Here is a 14,578-nt window from a genome sequence, read left to right on the forward strand (position 1 = left end):
ATATTTGACCCTCAACAGACCGCATAGAACCATTTTCCATATAGATAGGATTTAGTTTCCTTAAACCTTGACCCATGGTTGATTATTGGGGATTTCAATGTGTTTATTTTCCAAGAACAAAGTATTGGCGGTAACAATCTGACCAACTAGAGCTCTAACAAATTTCTGGAAGCTATTAATTGTTCGGGGTTGATCGATGCAAGTTTCAGTGGCAGTGCATTTTATATGGTGCAACAATCAAGCAGTTAGGAGTAGAAAAGGGGCTAGGCTTGACAGAACCCTTTACTTTGGAAGTTGGATCCAATGCTTCCCTTTATTTTAGGTCCAACATCTGCTTAAAGTGAACTCTGACCAATCTCTTCTCCTACTTTCATTTCCGAAGCAGACATCCCCAATGCCTTGCCCTTTTCGTTTCGAATGGATGTGGACCCTGCATGAAGACTTCCAATCAATTATTAAGGCATTCTAGACTATAAATCCTTGCAGCAATCCAATGACATCTCTTCTAGCTAAACTGAAGAGCACCAAAGCAGCACTGAAAACATGGTACAAAGATGCCTTTGGGAATATTTTCACAAAGATCCAGTCAGTTGAAGAAACCATTAAACACCTAGAAGAAATGTCCAGCTTAGCCCAGTTAGTCAGCTCCTTCAAAGTCTCAAAGAAGAGAAGGAGGAATTACTTCGGCTAAAAAAAATGGAGGAAGTATTCTAGAAACAGAAATCTCGCAATAAGTGGCTGGAAGAGGGAGATAAGAACAACAAAATTTTCTATGCATCGGCAAATAAGCAGTTTAGGAAGTCTTTAATTCTTCAGATCACGTTGCCTAACAGATCTAAGACCGATAACCAGGTTAAACTGAAAACTGAAATTGTCAGTTTCTTCACGGACCATTTCAAGGCAGACCCAGTTCAATCAATAGGTGATTTCCTCTCCCTTGTTAACTCCTCTCTCACAAAGGAAGATAACGAGGGCCTCATGGTTGTTCCTATGCTGGAAGAAGTTCACAGTGCTGTCCTGGATTTGCCAAGAGATGGGGCTCCGGGTCCGAATGGCCTATCTGGCAGCTTCTCCACGTCCTACTGGGATATTGTTTGGACAAATATTCTACATGCAGTGATTTTTCTATTCCAAGGAGGTTGCATCCCTTGGGCCTTCTATTCTTCCCTTCTCTATCTCATCCCAAAAAGTTTTCCTCCTAAAACTTTTAATGATTTCCATCCCATTAGTTTGTGCAATTACATTTATAAAGTGTTTTCTAAGATCATTGCAAGCAGGTTAAACACCTTGCTGCCAAAGCTAGTTTCCAAAGAGCAATCGGCCTTCATCAAAGGCAGATTCATTACAGAAAACATAACTCTGGCCCAAGAACTTCTTCGAGACTTGAACAGGAAAGTGAGAGGTAGTAATATCATTTTGAAAATAGACCTAAAAAAAGTGTATGACAGAGTGAATTGGACCTTTCTAAAAGAGATTCTCCACAAATTCGGGTTCTGGATTGCCATGGTGGAAAAATGTTGGGCTAGAGTGTGGTTCTTGGTCCTATTCAATGGCGAGGCCTGTGGGTTCTTCAAGTCAGAGAGGGGGCACCTTCTGGGAGATCCCCTCTCTCCCATCCTTTTCCTCCTAGTTATGGAGGCATTGAGCAGAGGAATCTCATCGCTTCTGATCAAAGGAGACCTAGGGCCATTCAAGACCGATAGAGGGAGTCTCCCAATCTCCTACATTCTCTTTGCAGATGACACAATCATTTTCGCAAATGGCAGCAGCAAGTCCCTCTCTATTCTCATGTCCTTCCTCAATAAGTTATATGCAATTTCAGGCTTGAAGATCAACAATTAGAAGAGTAGTCTAAAATTGCGGTAATGACCGCTTTAGTTGAAGTAGAAATACGCCAAGATGTCGTAGAGGGGGGTGAATAGGACTTTTTAATATTTTATGGACATTTTAAACTTATCAACCCTATCCTGAATAAATATACAAGTATTATGATTTCATTAAAATAACTCTAATGGCTTCCAAGCCAATTAGAGAATCCAATCACAAAACTTATTCAAAAGATAAACAAGATGCACAATATAGATTATGATAGATGTGACTGTGTGTGAGATGTGATTCTACTCAGTTCCAAATAATCATGTATGCAAGGGATATGAGAACATTCAGAGAAATCACACAAGTAGTAGAAGTAAATGGCAATCTTAAACACAGTTGTTTTTATAGTGGTTCGACTACTTGTCTACTCCACCTCCGGCGGACGCACTCAACCCTTGAGTGTACCGGATCTCACTAACGGAGGTTTCAAATCAGGTTCACCTCAAACCAGTACAACCTACTCTAGGCTGACTCTAACGTGTCTTCACGACACAAGTTTATGCTCCACACAGGAGCAATGGTCAACACACAACACCTAAGTTTTAGGCCACACAGGCTAAGGATCCACACAGGGAACCTACTAGTTTATGCTCCCATAAGCAAGGGTCAACACATAGCACCTAGGTTTTAGACCACACAGATCAAGGACCTACATAAGGACCTAACAGTTTATGCTCTCTATAGAGCAAGGGTCAACACAAAGCACCCTCACATACACTCTCGTCGGAGGCCTCCTACGAGGACTTAAAAGGGGTGAGAATCACCTTTGACCCAATCCTACAGAAGGAATGATCACAAGGGTTGTCTGGACTCTAATGACTTACAGATAAGTAGATGAGCCCCATTAAGCATGTTAATGAAGTTCTCCTCCTTTGATGATGAAGAATCTTTAACTCTCTTGAACTGCAACTCAGATATGTACCAAGATAAGGCTACGGATTGTGTCAAGGTTATGATGAAATCCTACTCTATTCAATGTTTTCCTATAAAGGAGAAAGAGAGATTCCAATCATCTATGCATTCAAGGCATTCTATCTTAAAGATTTGTCATTAAGATGGTAGCTGCAGGATCCTTGAATGCGGAAGTTCATTCCCCAATCCACTCTATTGAATGTCAATGATGAGGGTGGATTGAAGGATGAACTCCCATGAGAGAAAAGGCTTAGGGCATATGATCTGGGTTTAAACACTCAAAAGCACTCTCTATTTTCTCTACCAACAACCAAGGGCAAGCTCTCATTAAATAGGCAAAAGGTTCCAACGAATATAAAACAGTCAAATTTTTAACAGGGTTTGATATCATCGAGCGTATACTCTCGATAGCATCGAATGACCGCTCGATGATACGAACTCAACAGTTAAATATTTTTGAAACTTTTTGCCAACTGGTCGAGGAAATCGAAGACTCATCAATGTTATCGAATTTCGAACTCCGATTTCATCAAAACAGAGTTCGATTCCTCGACATTTGAAAATGTGAGAGCACTTGCCTTAGAAACTTAACAGGTATAAGATATGATCGAGCATCACTCGATATCATCGAAATTTGAATATCGATGATATCGATGCCGGTGTCAATTCATCGATAATTTCAATAAATTTTCTTATAAGCTTGCTGGATAGTTTATGTGCTATTTCGATGACATCGACCACGCCTCGATATGATCGATATTTGAATATCAATTTTATTGAGTGATCCTTGATACATGAAAGTTTTAACCTGAAACTTATTGGATATATTTATGTCCTAATCCGATATCATTAAGGGTCTACCGATATCATCGAGATTTGAATTTAAAGGATGTCGAGGGTCCCTTCGATATATCGAGAATCGCATGTTTTGCCTTAGTAGTATAATGGACACAACTGACCAGATGTCGATTTTATCGAGTCGACTCGATGGACTTAAGATTCAAAATTTGATGATATCGAACAGTCCATCTATTCATCGATAATTCAGTCCAAAGTTCTTTGTGGTTGCTGGACATATAAAGTCATCAATTCGATAATATCGAGTGAGTTTCGAGGACATCGATAACAGGGTTTGATTTTATCGAACCAGCTGTTGATAAATCGATAAAGGTAGAAAATTTAAGATTTTCCAGATTTTGTAAAATAGTTTTCTTACCTAAAACCCTAGGATATTCTATTCAATTTTAAGGGTTTTATATACCTTGTGTTTTGGGACATGGGATGTAAGGCTAAGGTTTACCTTTGGCGAGTTTGGGCACACATTCTGTTGAGGCAGATGTTTGAACAATCTTCCAATGGGATTTATTTGTCTTGCTGACTCAATGCTCACGCTAATTGACAAACCAGGGCACTTTCAATCAGAAAGAGTAGTCTACTGCTGCCGAACAATATGCTAGAAGGGTGCAGCAGGGCAATAGAAAGACTGACAGGTATTACAAAAGGGACTCCTTTCGTCTATTTTGGAGTCCCGTTGGGCAAAGGTAGAGTCTTGAAAATACTCTTCCAGCCTATGCTTGACAAAATCGTAGGGAGAATTAAAGGATGGTGATGTCGTTTTCTGAGTATGGTAGGAAGAGTCATTCTCATAAAACATGTCCTTAACAGTATCCTAATCCATACTCTAGCAGCGATAGAATTGCCAAAGGTTTTCCACTACACTATAACAAATTAGACTTTTTGCAACAAATTTTTTAGCGACGAGTCTAATTTCATTGTAAAAAGTCAATTTTTGACAATGACATTTCAAGTCGTTGTAAAAAATAAATTATTTACAATGACAGTTTAAATTGTCGCTAATAGTTAACTTTTTTGCGACGAACTTTAATTGTCGTCGCAAAACTTGTCGAAAAAAGTTGTCGCATGAATTTCTCACAACGAGCTTAACCAGTCGTTGCTAATAGCCACTTTTTATGACAAATTAGGTGTCGTAAAAAAATCTTTTTTACGACAACACAAAAGTTATCGCAAATAGTAGCTTTTATGACAACTGGTTAAGCTCGTTACGAAAATACAACATTAGACTTTTTTCCACAACTCTTTTTGCAACAACTAGTTCAACTCATTGCAAAAAAATACTGAATTATACTTTTTATGATGAATGTTTTCATTACGAATGGTTAGAGTATTTGTAACAATATTGTAAATCATCGCAAATAGTCGACGTTTTTGCGACGAGCTATAATTAGCGTCGCTAAAACGTTTCCCACCAATTTTTCCAGAAAAAATTACATGGCAGGAAATATGTTTTGCCATGCGTTTCAATCGTCATCGCTAATGTTTACTTTATGCGACGAATTGAGTGTCGTCGCAAAACATCATTTTTTACAACGATACAAAAGCCGCTGCAAATAATTTATTTTAACAACGACTAGGTTAACTCGTTGCGACAAATACCAACTGAAACTTTTTGTAACGAATGTAGTTTCATTGTGAAATATTAAAGTATTTGTAACAACATTGTAAATCATCGCAAATAGTTGACGTTTTTGCGATGAGCTATAATTATCATTGCTAAAAAGTTTCCCGCCAATTTTTTTCGAAAAAATTATCGCTAATGTCTACTTTATGCGATGAATTGAATGTCATCACAAAACATTAGTTTTTGCAACGACACAAAAGTCGCTTCAAATAGTTTGTTTTAGGGATGACTAGCTAGGTTAACTTGTTGCGACAAATACCAACCGAAGCTTTTTGCAACGACTGTAGTTTCATTGCGAAATACTAGAGTATTTGCAACAACATTGTAAATCATCACAAATAATCGACGTTTTTGCTACGAGCTATAATTATCGTCGCTAAAATATTTTTCACTAACTTTTTTCGAGAAAATTACATGGCAGGAAAGACGTTTCGCCAAGTGTTTCAATCGTCATCGCTAATGTCCACTTTATACAATGAATTGAGTGTCGTTGCAAAACATCATTTTTTACAACGACACAAAAGTCGCTGCAAATAGTTTGTTTTAACGACGAATAAGTTAATTCATTGCGACCAATAATAATTGAAACTTTTTACAACGAATGTAGTTTCATTCCGAAATGGTAGAGTATTTGCAACAACATTGTAAATCATCGCAAATAGTCGACGTTTTTACGACGAGCTATAATTATTACAATTATCATCGCTAAAATGTTTCCCACCAATTTTTCCTAGAAAAATTACATGGCGAAAAAGACGTTTCGCCATGCGTTTCAATCGTCATCGCTAATATCTATTTTATGAGATGATTTGAGTGTCGTCGCAAAACATTAGTTTTTGCAACAAGACAAAAGTCGCTGCAAATAAATTATTTTAACGACAACTAGGTTAACCGTTGCGATAAATACCAACTGAAGTTTTTTGCGACGAATGTAGTTTCATTGCAAAATGTTAAAGTATTTGTAACAATATTGTAAATCATCGCAAATAGTAAACGTTTTTGCGATGAGCTATAATTATTGTCGTTAAAACGTTTCCCACTAATTTTTTTCGAAAAAATTACATGGCAGGAAAGACGTTTCGCCGTGTATTTCAATTGTCATCGCTAATGTTCACTTTATGCGACGAATTGAGTGTCATCGCAAAACATCATTTTTTGCAACGACACAAAGTCGCTACAAATAGTTTGTTTTAAAGACGACTAGGTTAACTTGTTGTAACAAATACTAACTGAAGCTTTTTGCGACAAATGTAGTTTCATTGCGAAAGGGTAGAGTATTTGTAATAACATCATAAATTATCTGCCTATGTACTCTTATGAATAATTTTCCTTCATCTATCTATGTGCTCGTCCATTAAATAGTGGAAACTAATGTACATTGCTTCATTAAGTTTCTGATCGATGATCGAACAGTGCACATTATTGATGATCGCTCAATTGACTTCCTAATCAACAATCGGACGACATGAAGTATTGTTAAATATTTGATGAACCTCCAATTAATGATTGAATGGTACAAACCAACAATAGAAAGTGTTGTTGACCATCCGATCAACCTCCAATCCTTTATTAGATGGTAGAAATCATCGTACATCACTTCATTACGTCGCTAATCAATAATCGAATGTTGCGCATCACCGACAATCATAAGATCAACCTCCCAATCAATGATCGTACAATACAAAATGCTTTTGACCATTAAATCAACCTCCAATCATCGATTGAATGGTGGATGGATGGGATGGATGGATGAATGTTTGGACGGTTGGATGGAATAGTTGGATGGATAGATGGGATGGTTGGATGGTTGGTTGGATGGATGGTTGAATAGGATGGTTGAATGGATCAATATATGAATAGATGGGATGGATGGATCAATATGTGAATAGATAAGATAGATGGACCGATGAATGAGATATTTGAGATGTTTAGATTAGATGGATGGATGTTTGGATGGGATGGTTGGATGGTTAAATGGATGAATCTGATGATTGGATGGACGGATGGATAGATTGATCGATGGGATGGTTAGATGGACGGATATTAATAGATTGATCGATGGGATGGATGGTTGGATGGAATGGATGGATGTTTGGATGGGATGATAGATGATTGGATGGTTGGGATGGGAATGGATGGGTGGTTGTTTGGATGGATAGATGATATGGATGGATGGATGTTTTGATGATTGGATAGAATGAACGGATGGATGGGTTGGTTCGAGGGATGGTTAGATGGATAGCTGGGATAGATGAATAAATGGATGGATGGGATGGTTGGATGGATGTATTGATGGATGGATGGGGTGGTTATATGGATAGATGGCATGGATGGATGGATGTTTTGATGATTGATGGGATGATCAGATGTATGAACGAGATGGTTGGATGTTAGATGGATGGATAATATGGTTGGATGGATGGACGTTTGGATGACTGGATATATAGATGGATGGAATGGTTGGATAGATGGATTGATGGATATTTGGATGATTGTATAAGATGAATGGATGGTTGGATGGGAGATGCAATGGTTGGATGAGGGATGAGATGAATGAGGCTCCGATGGGCCACTAAGGGGCCATCAAGATGTATTAATTCTATCCACACCGCCCATCCATTTATACATATCATTTTAGAGTATGACCCCAAAAATAACGAAGATCCAATGCTCAAATGGACCACAAAGTGGGGATTATAAATTCCTACCATTGAAAACTTCTTAGGGGCCACAAAAGTTTTTGATTAAGATGATATTTACTTTTTCACTTCATCCAGGTGTATATGACCATATCAACAGGTTGGATGACAAATAAACAATATGGTGGACCCTAAAAAGGTTTCAATGGTGGCCATCCTTAGCACCATTTCCTGTGGTGTGGTCCACTTAATACGTAAATATGCATTTTTTTTTAATCTACTATAATCTAAAATGATATGAAAAAATGGATGGACAGTGTGGATACAATTCATACATCTCTTCGAATTGATGGACAGTGTGGATACAAAACACACATTATGGTGGAACACATATAACTAGTGACGTCACTTCAGCAATAGTCTTGTAGAAACAGATTGGCTACTGACGCTCTCGGTAGCCAGTAGCTACCGGACGGTTCTTTCTGGGCGCCGCCTTGATGTCTGTGTTTTATTAACGCTGTCCATATATATATATATATATATATATATATATATATATATATATATATATATATATATATATATATATATATATATATATCATTTTATGATATGAGACGAAAAAATGAGGTATATCCCAATCTAAAGTAGACCACATTACAGGAAATAGTGTTGAATGAACGTCGACCATTAAATTTTTTTTAGGGGCCATAAAAGTTTTAGATCAAGTTGATCTTTGTTTTTTCCCTTTCATCTGGGTCAACAGATTGGATGTCAAATAAACAGTACAGTGTGCCTTAGGAGGATTTTAATGCTGGATATCCAATCTCTATTGTTTTCCTGTGGTGTGGTCCAGGTTATATTTATATCCTATCCATTTTTAGTGTAAAGACCTAAAATGATTTGTAAAAATGGATGAAATACATACACCATGATGGGGCCCATAGAGCATAGACCATGGTGGCGGGGGGGAACAGATTGGCTACTCCCCCTGAAACTAGCCAATAATTGGTGGTTGGTGCTATGTGGGCCCCACCACGATGTATGTGTTTCATCGATGCTATCCATCTATTTTTAGAGATCATTGTACGGTATGAGTCCAGAAATGAAGTATATCCAAATCTCAAGTGGACCACATTACTCGAAAAAGTGTTGAATGAGGGTCAACCATTAAAAACATTTTGGGGGCCATAAAAGTTTTGGACCAAGCTAATCTTTGTTTTTTCACTTCATTTGGGCTTGTATGACCTAATCAACAGATTGGATGTCAAATAAACAGTATAGTGGGCCTTAGGAGGGTTTTAATGGAGGATATCCAATCACTATTGTTTTCATGTGGTGTGGTCCACCTGAGATTTATATAACTCTCATTTTTGGGATCAAGATATAAAAAGATCTGTAAAAATGGATGAACAGAATGGATGAAACACATACATCATGGTGGGGTCCACAGAGCACCGACCACCAACCATGAAGATGGTGTGAGGGGGAGGGGACCGCACTGTAAAAAGTAGTGGGGGATTGAATGCCTGCCATTGAAACCCTTACGGGGTCATAAAAATTTTGGATAAATATGATATTTGTTTTTTCTCTTCATCCAGGTCTTTTTGACCTTATGAACAGATTAGATAGAAAGTAAACGTTACCGTGGGCCCTACAAATGTTTTTAATGGTAAGAATTATTGTCACACTCCTATTTGTGGTGTGGTACACTTGAAAATTACTCATTTTTTGGATCAAGATCTAAAATGATCTCTCAGAGTATGTGAACGGTGTAGATATGATAAATACAATATTGTGGGGCCATGTAACTTTTATCTCTCTTGAATCGTTCATATTACTCGGAGCTCGACGAACGTCGGCGCTAGTCTTCCCACGACGGAAACGGATGGGCTACTCCCCCCGCCTCCCCCCACTACTAGGGTGGTCGGTGCTATGTGGGACTCACCATGATGTATGTGTTTTATCCATGCCGTGCATATATTGTTTTAGATAATTTTATGGTAAGAGCCTAAAAATGAAGTATATCCAAATCTAAAGTGGACCACATTACAGGAAACAGTGTTGACTGAACGTAGATCATTAAAAACTTTTTGACGGACAAAAAAGTTTTGGATCAAGCTGATCTTTGTTTTTTCACTTCATCTAGGTCTGTATGACCTAATCAAAAGATTGGATGTCTAATAAACAGTACAGTGGGCCTTATGAGGATCTTAATAGTGGATATCCAGTCACTATTGTTTTCCTGTGGTGTGGTCCACCTGAGATTTATCTCCCTCTCATTTTTTAAATAAAGCCTTAAAATGATCTGTACAAATGGATGAACGGCATGGATAAAATACATACCTCATAGTGGGGCCCGCAGAGCACCGACCACTAGCCATCTTTCTTTCCGTCAAGACCCTAAATACTCATTTTCTCGTTCATCCTTTCCCATTCTTGTTTCCTCCCTATCCCTTTCCTTTCCCTTTCTTGTTCCTCAAATCTCTTCGGACATTGTGTCACTCCATTTCATGAATGCCCCTTTTTTAGGGTTTCTAAAAGTGATTTATTGATGGATTTAAACTGATCTTCATCTATTTGGAGGAGAGAATCGAGATGCCTTTCCCGGATTTCAGATCTCATTTTCCAGATGAGATCTTGAGCTGTGTTGAGCAGGATCGAATTCATGAAGGGGTTTAAATAATTTTTTGTTGGATTTTTGGGTTTCCGATGCGATTTTATGGATTGTTTAGAGTCTTAGATCAATAGTTGGATTTTTCTTGTGAGATTTCGAGGATTTTAGTAGTAGCTAGGGATCTGTTGAAGGAATGTGGATTCCTCCTCGAAGCACGGAGATGCGGGATCCGCACGCCAAGTGTTCGACGAAATGCCTGTGAGAAATGTTGTGATTGGAATTCCATCGTGTCTGGACTGCCCAAGCGCGAAGATGTGGTTTCTACCCAAGATGGATCTAATCAGGCTGTGGATCTTGAACTGGGCCACAGAATTGCTCAGATTCGAGGATGAAGTGCTTATCAATTTCATTTATTGTCTTCTCAACAGCGGTATGTTTTATTTCTTTATTTATTGGGGTACTTACCTGAGTGGACCCCATCGGTTTCCTTCATTTGGTGAGCTTCACTTAGTTGGGACATTTGTCCCACAATGGTCCACGATCCAGGCCGTTCATTCCGTGATGCTGGCCATTTGACTGGTGAAGTAGGACAGGATATTTGTGACACTTGTCATTTGATTGAGGAAATATCCAGTGATTAGATGGGTAGAATTATGTAATACACATGATTTGTGGGCAGTCACGGATTCAAATGGGATTTGGGGATGGGATGAATGGTCCAGGTTGTTGATTATTGGGAAATGTGTCCAAATTGAGCAATTCTGAAGATAAGATTGGTGTTGTGCTCATGTGTGCATTTACCATTATTTGTTAAATAGTAGCCATTGGTCCTCATTACATGTATGCTATATGAAGTGTGGGCTACTTCATGGATGGAGTATGGCTTGGAAACAACTCTAGTTGGATGATCAGGTGTCTGACACAACAAGTTGTGGAGTCTGAGACAACCATTTGCATGTTAATTATTTTAGTTTGCAGTAATGACATGTTTACATGTTATGGTTAAAAATACCTTTTTAGAAATGCACATACCTTTCTAGGCCTAATTCCTTCTTCTTGCATCTTGCTAAATTGAAGGGAAGACTCTTCACTCTTACCTGCAAATGAGAAAAATACACTAAAAGCTTGTCTTCTTCACAAGATAAATGCCCTTTTCCCTCTGTTTTCTGTTTTGATGTTTTAAATGTATGAATTTCAGGCCTATAATTGTGCTCCCTCCTGTTGACATCCAACTTGTGGAATGTGAACAATCTGAAGCTGAGCGTGATTTCTATGATGCCCTCTTCAAGAAATCTAAGGTGATTTTGCATTAAAAACTTCATATGGAATATAATTTTCAACTAGTTCCTCTCTAACTTTTTGGTTTATGTTTCCATCCCGACAATGTTGGGAGATTAGGCTATGGAATTCTTCTTTCATGATCAACCATCACAGTTCTCTTGTGACAAACATCATGAAACCACTACTATATTTTCTTCTAATTAAATCTAACAATAAACAGCACTGATACATGCAAGTTTAACTAATTTGTTTATGGTATAAAAAAAATAAATGAAAACAGGTTAGGTTTGATCAGTTTGTGGCGCAAGGCAAAGTTCTTCACAGCTATGCTTCCATTCTCGAGCTTCTTCTTCGATTAAGACTGTTGTAACCACCCTTTCCATCTTTATGAGGTGAGAAATTTTTTATTTCTTTTCCATTCAATCTGTTTTTTGATTATTGCGCAATAGATTCTTGGCAAATACATGCAACGGCTTAGCAAACCTCCTCTTAACCCATTGGTGCACTGCTTGTGTGTAGATGGAGAGGGCACTAACCCATTCAGTTTGGGCTTGTTTGGATTGGTTGAAGCCAAACATGGATATGAAAAACCAAACACGCATCTGAGAGGAAATGCGTGGAAAAGAAGATCAAAGGTCAAATAGTGACAATATTCTCTTTGTAACCGTGGAAATCTAATTTAACAAGTTTCTTTTGGGAAAAAGTTCCATTCATTTTGCTTTTTGTGCTAGTATCTTTGATGGTATTTGCAAGTTTGTTGCAATTCATCATCTTCATTATACTAACTTCAGAATGGTATCTTATGTATTTGCAAAGATGGCATCATAATGATGAAGTGCTGCACATGCAATGTCTCTTTCCTCGTGCAAACTGTTTATGTTGCCCTGCAGGATGGTTATGTCAAAATGGCAGATGCCACAACAGCAAAGACTGAAAAGAAGGCGGTAACACTACCTTGAACACCATATATGAAATTTGCTGATCAGCTTGATGACAAGTACACCAAGTTCGCTGGAAGTGATTGGCTACTTCAGAAAAATTTCCAAAATCTGGACACAATAGACGGATATTCCTTAGCTTGTGGTAGTATGTTGTTGACTGTCATATCTAATAGAGAGGGTAGTTTTGTTAGATGAAACTATTTGATAATGCAAGGTACATATCTGTAGAGAGGCCCTGATTTTTCCTCCTAAAATGCCCCTGTCCATCTCCTTGATGGCTTCCACAATGATCTCCTCTTTTAGATTCTAAACGGGAGTATTGGATAAATTTATTCTGCTGATATTATCTTTTACTTTTCACTTTCAGGTCTTGAAGCTGTACTGGCAAATGGCACTGTGCTTGATATTCTTGGCACTTTACGCAAAGACAATACAGGATATGATTTGAAACATCTTTTCATAGGTATGATGGAACTTCTTGATGGTCAGGTGCTGATTAAGTGTGAATAATTGTAACTCTTGTAGTAGATGATGCAACTTTTATCTCTAATTCATTTAGGAAGCTAAGGATCACTTGGAATTATCACCAAGGTTTCTATACTCACTCCTCCCAAGCTGCCATCAGTCAATCTTGCACTTCTTGCCTGTGAAGATTATTTCAGCTCTCAGGTTTGATCTGCTCTCTTTCTGTAAGATTTCTGTATTCAGTTATGTATTACTTAGAGGTTCCCTGATGGGCCTTCACCTTGTATATGCCCTGGTTGAAAAGTTGGGTTGTTCTAGGTCCACTAATCAAGTGGACCAGTGTATGAAACAAATGTGAGAAACACTTTGGTTTAGCTGTCATATTGTTTCATACATGTGCAGCACACGTGAGGTGTTGACTAGCCTGATTTTTGGACCAGGGCATATAAATGATGGGGGCCACCTAAGGGATGGCTTGTATGTTTCATAAGTTTTCCACATTAGCACATTCGGAGTTACTGTAAAAAAAACAAAAACAAAAAAAGTGGCACATTTGGAGTTGGGTCTTGGAGTTTGGCTACATGATGTGTGGGATTAGCAAACTTCAATTACGTAGCCTTAACTGACCATTTTGTATCATTTTGTACTAAATGATACACCGAGGGTTATTTGTTTTGATGCTATGATGCTGCTATTACAAAATAGGTCAATTACATATTTGTTACTGAGGTTGGTACTCTTTAGTGAAATTCAGAAAACAATACAACCTAAATTTTTTTTTTTGAAGGACGAAGGAGACTGATTTTGACTTTGAGGGTAATAAATTGAATTTCTATCCAGCTATCCAAGATAAATACATGCTGCATCCATGTGTTATTGAAAATTAGTCATGGAATCTAGCACAGATAATGATAAACAACCCTCATGTACATTTTTTTAGTGTGTTTTCTCACGTGTGCTAGTTTCTGAGTATGAGCTAACGCTTTTGTTTTAATTCTTTTAGAAACTCCTCCTAGAAGCGAAGAGAACTGTAACACCCCGTACCTCTGGTACACGGGCGTTACCTACTCAAGTCCACAGTAAGGGAATGAAACAGGGTAACTAAGTTAGTCGAACATTGTACGTGCAGGATGTGAACTCCAGCCATCATCAAAGCCATCCATCTAAGGACCCTAATAGCCGAGGCAGAATCGGATGACGATCAAAAAGGTGACAATCAACTAATTTCTTTAGATTACAATAATCTTAAATCAATTAGTAGGGAAGTAATAAACAAATGACCTACTAGCTAGGCTTCGCGAAATAGAAGGTGACAAACCAAATCACCACTGCGCTTGGACACTACTTTGGGCCGTCAAAATCGAAAAAC

The 14,578-nt window shown here is 38.1% G+C and overlaps 1 long non-coding RNA gene across 2 annotated transcripts; it reads left to right on the top strand.

Moving 5' to 3' along the window:
* The first annotated feature begins 10,338 nt into the window (after positions 1-10,338).
* On the top strand, positions 10,339-14,238 carry LOC131221723 (uncharacterized). 2 transcript variants are annotated; one of them, XR_009159547.1, is made up of 6 exons: positions 10,339-10,952; positions 11,721-11,820; positions 12,084-12,958; positions 13,112-13,207; positions 13,304-13,413; positions 14,213-14,238. It is a non-coding gene; the product is annotated as an uncharacterized LOC131221723 (long non-coding RNA). The 2 variants fall into 2 exon arrangements; XR_009159546.1 differs by having other exon boundaries at positions 12,084-12,195; positions 12,694-12,958; positions 13,304-14,228.
* Positions 14,239-14,578: the final 340 nt, after the last annotated feature.

Source organism: Magnolia sinica, chromosome 12, assembly GCF_029962835.1.
Source record: "Magnolia sinica isolate HGM2019 chromosome 12, MsV1, whole genome shotgun sequence".
In the NCBI taxonomy this organism is placed as follows: Eukaryota; Viridiplantae; Streptophyta; class Magnoliopsida; order Magnoliales; family Magnoliaceae; genus Magnolia; species Magnolia sinica.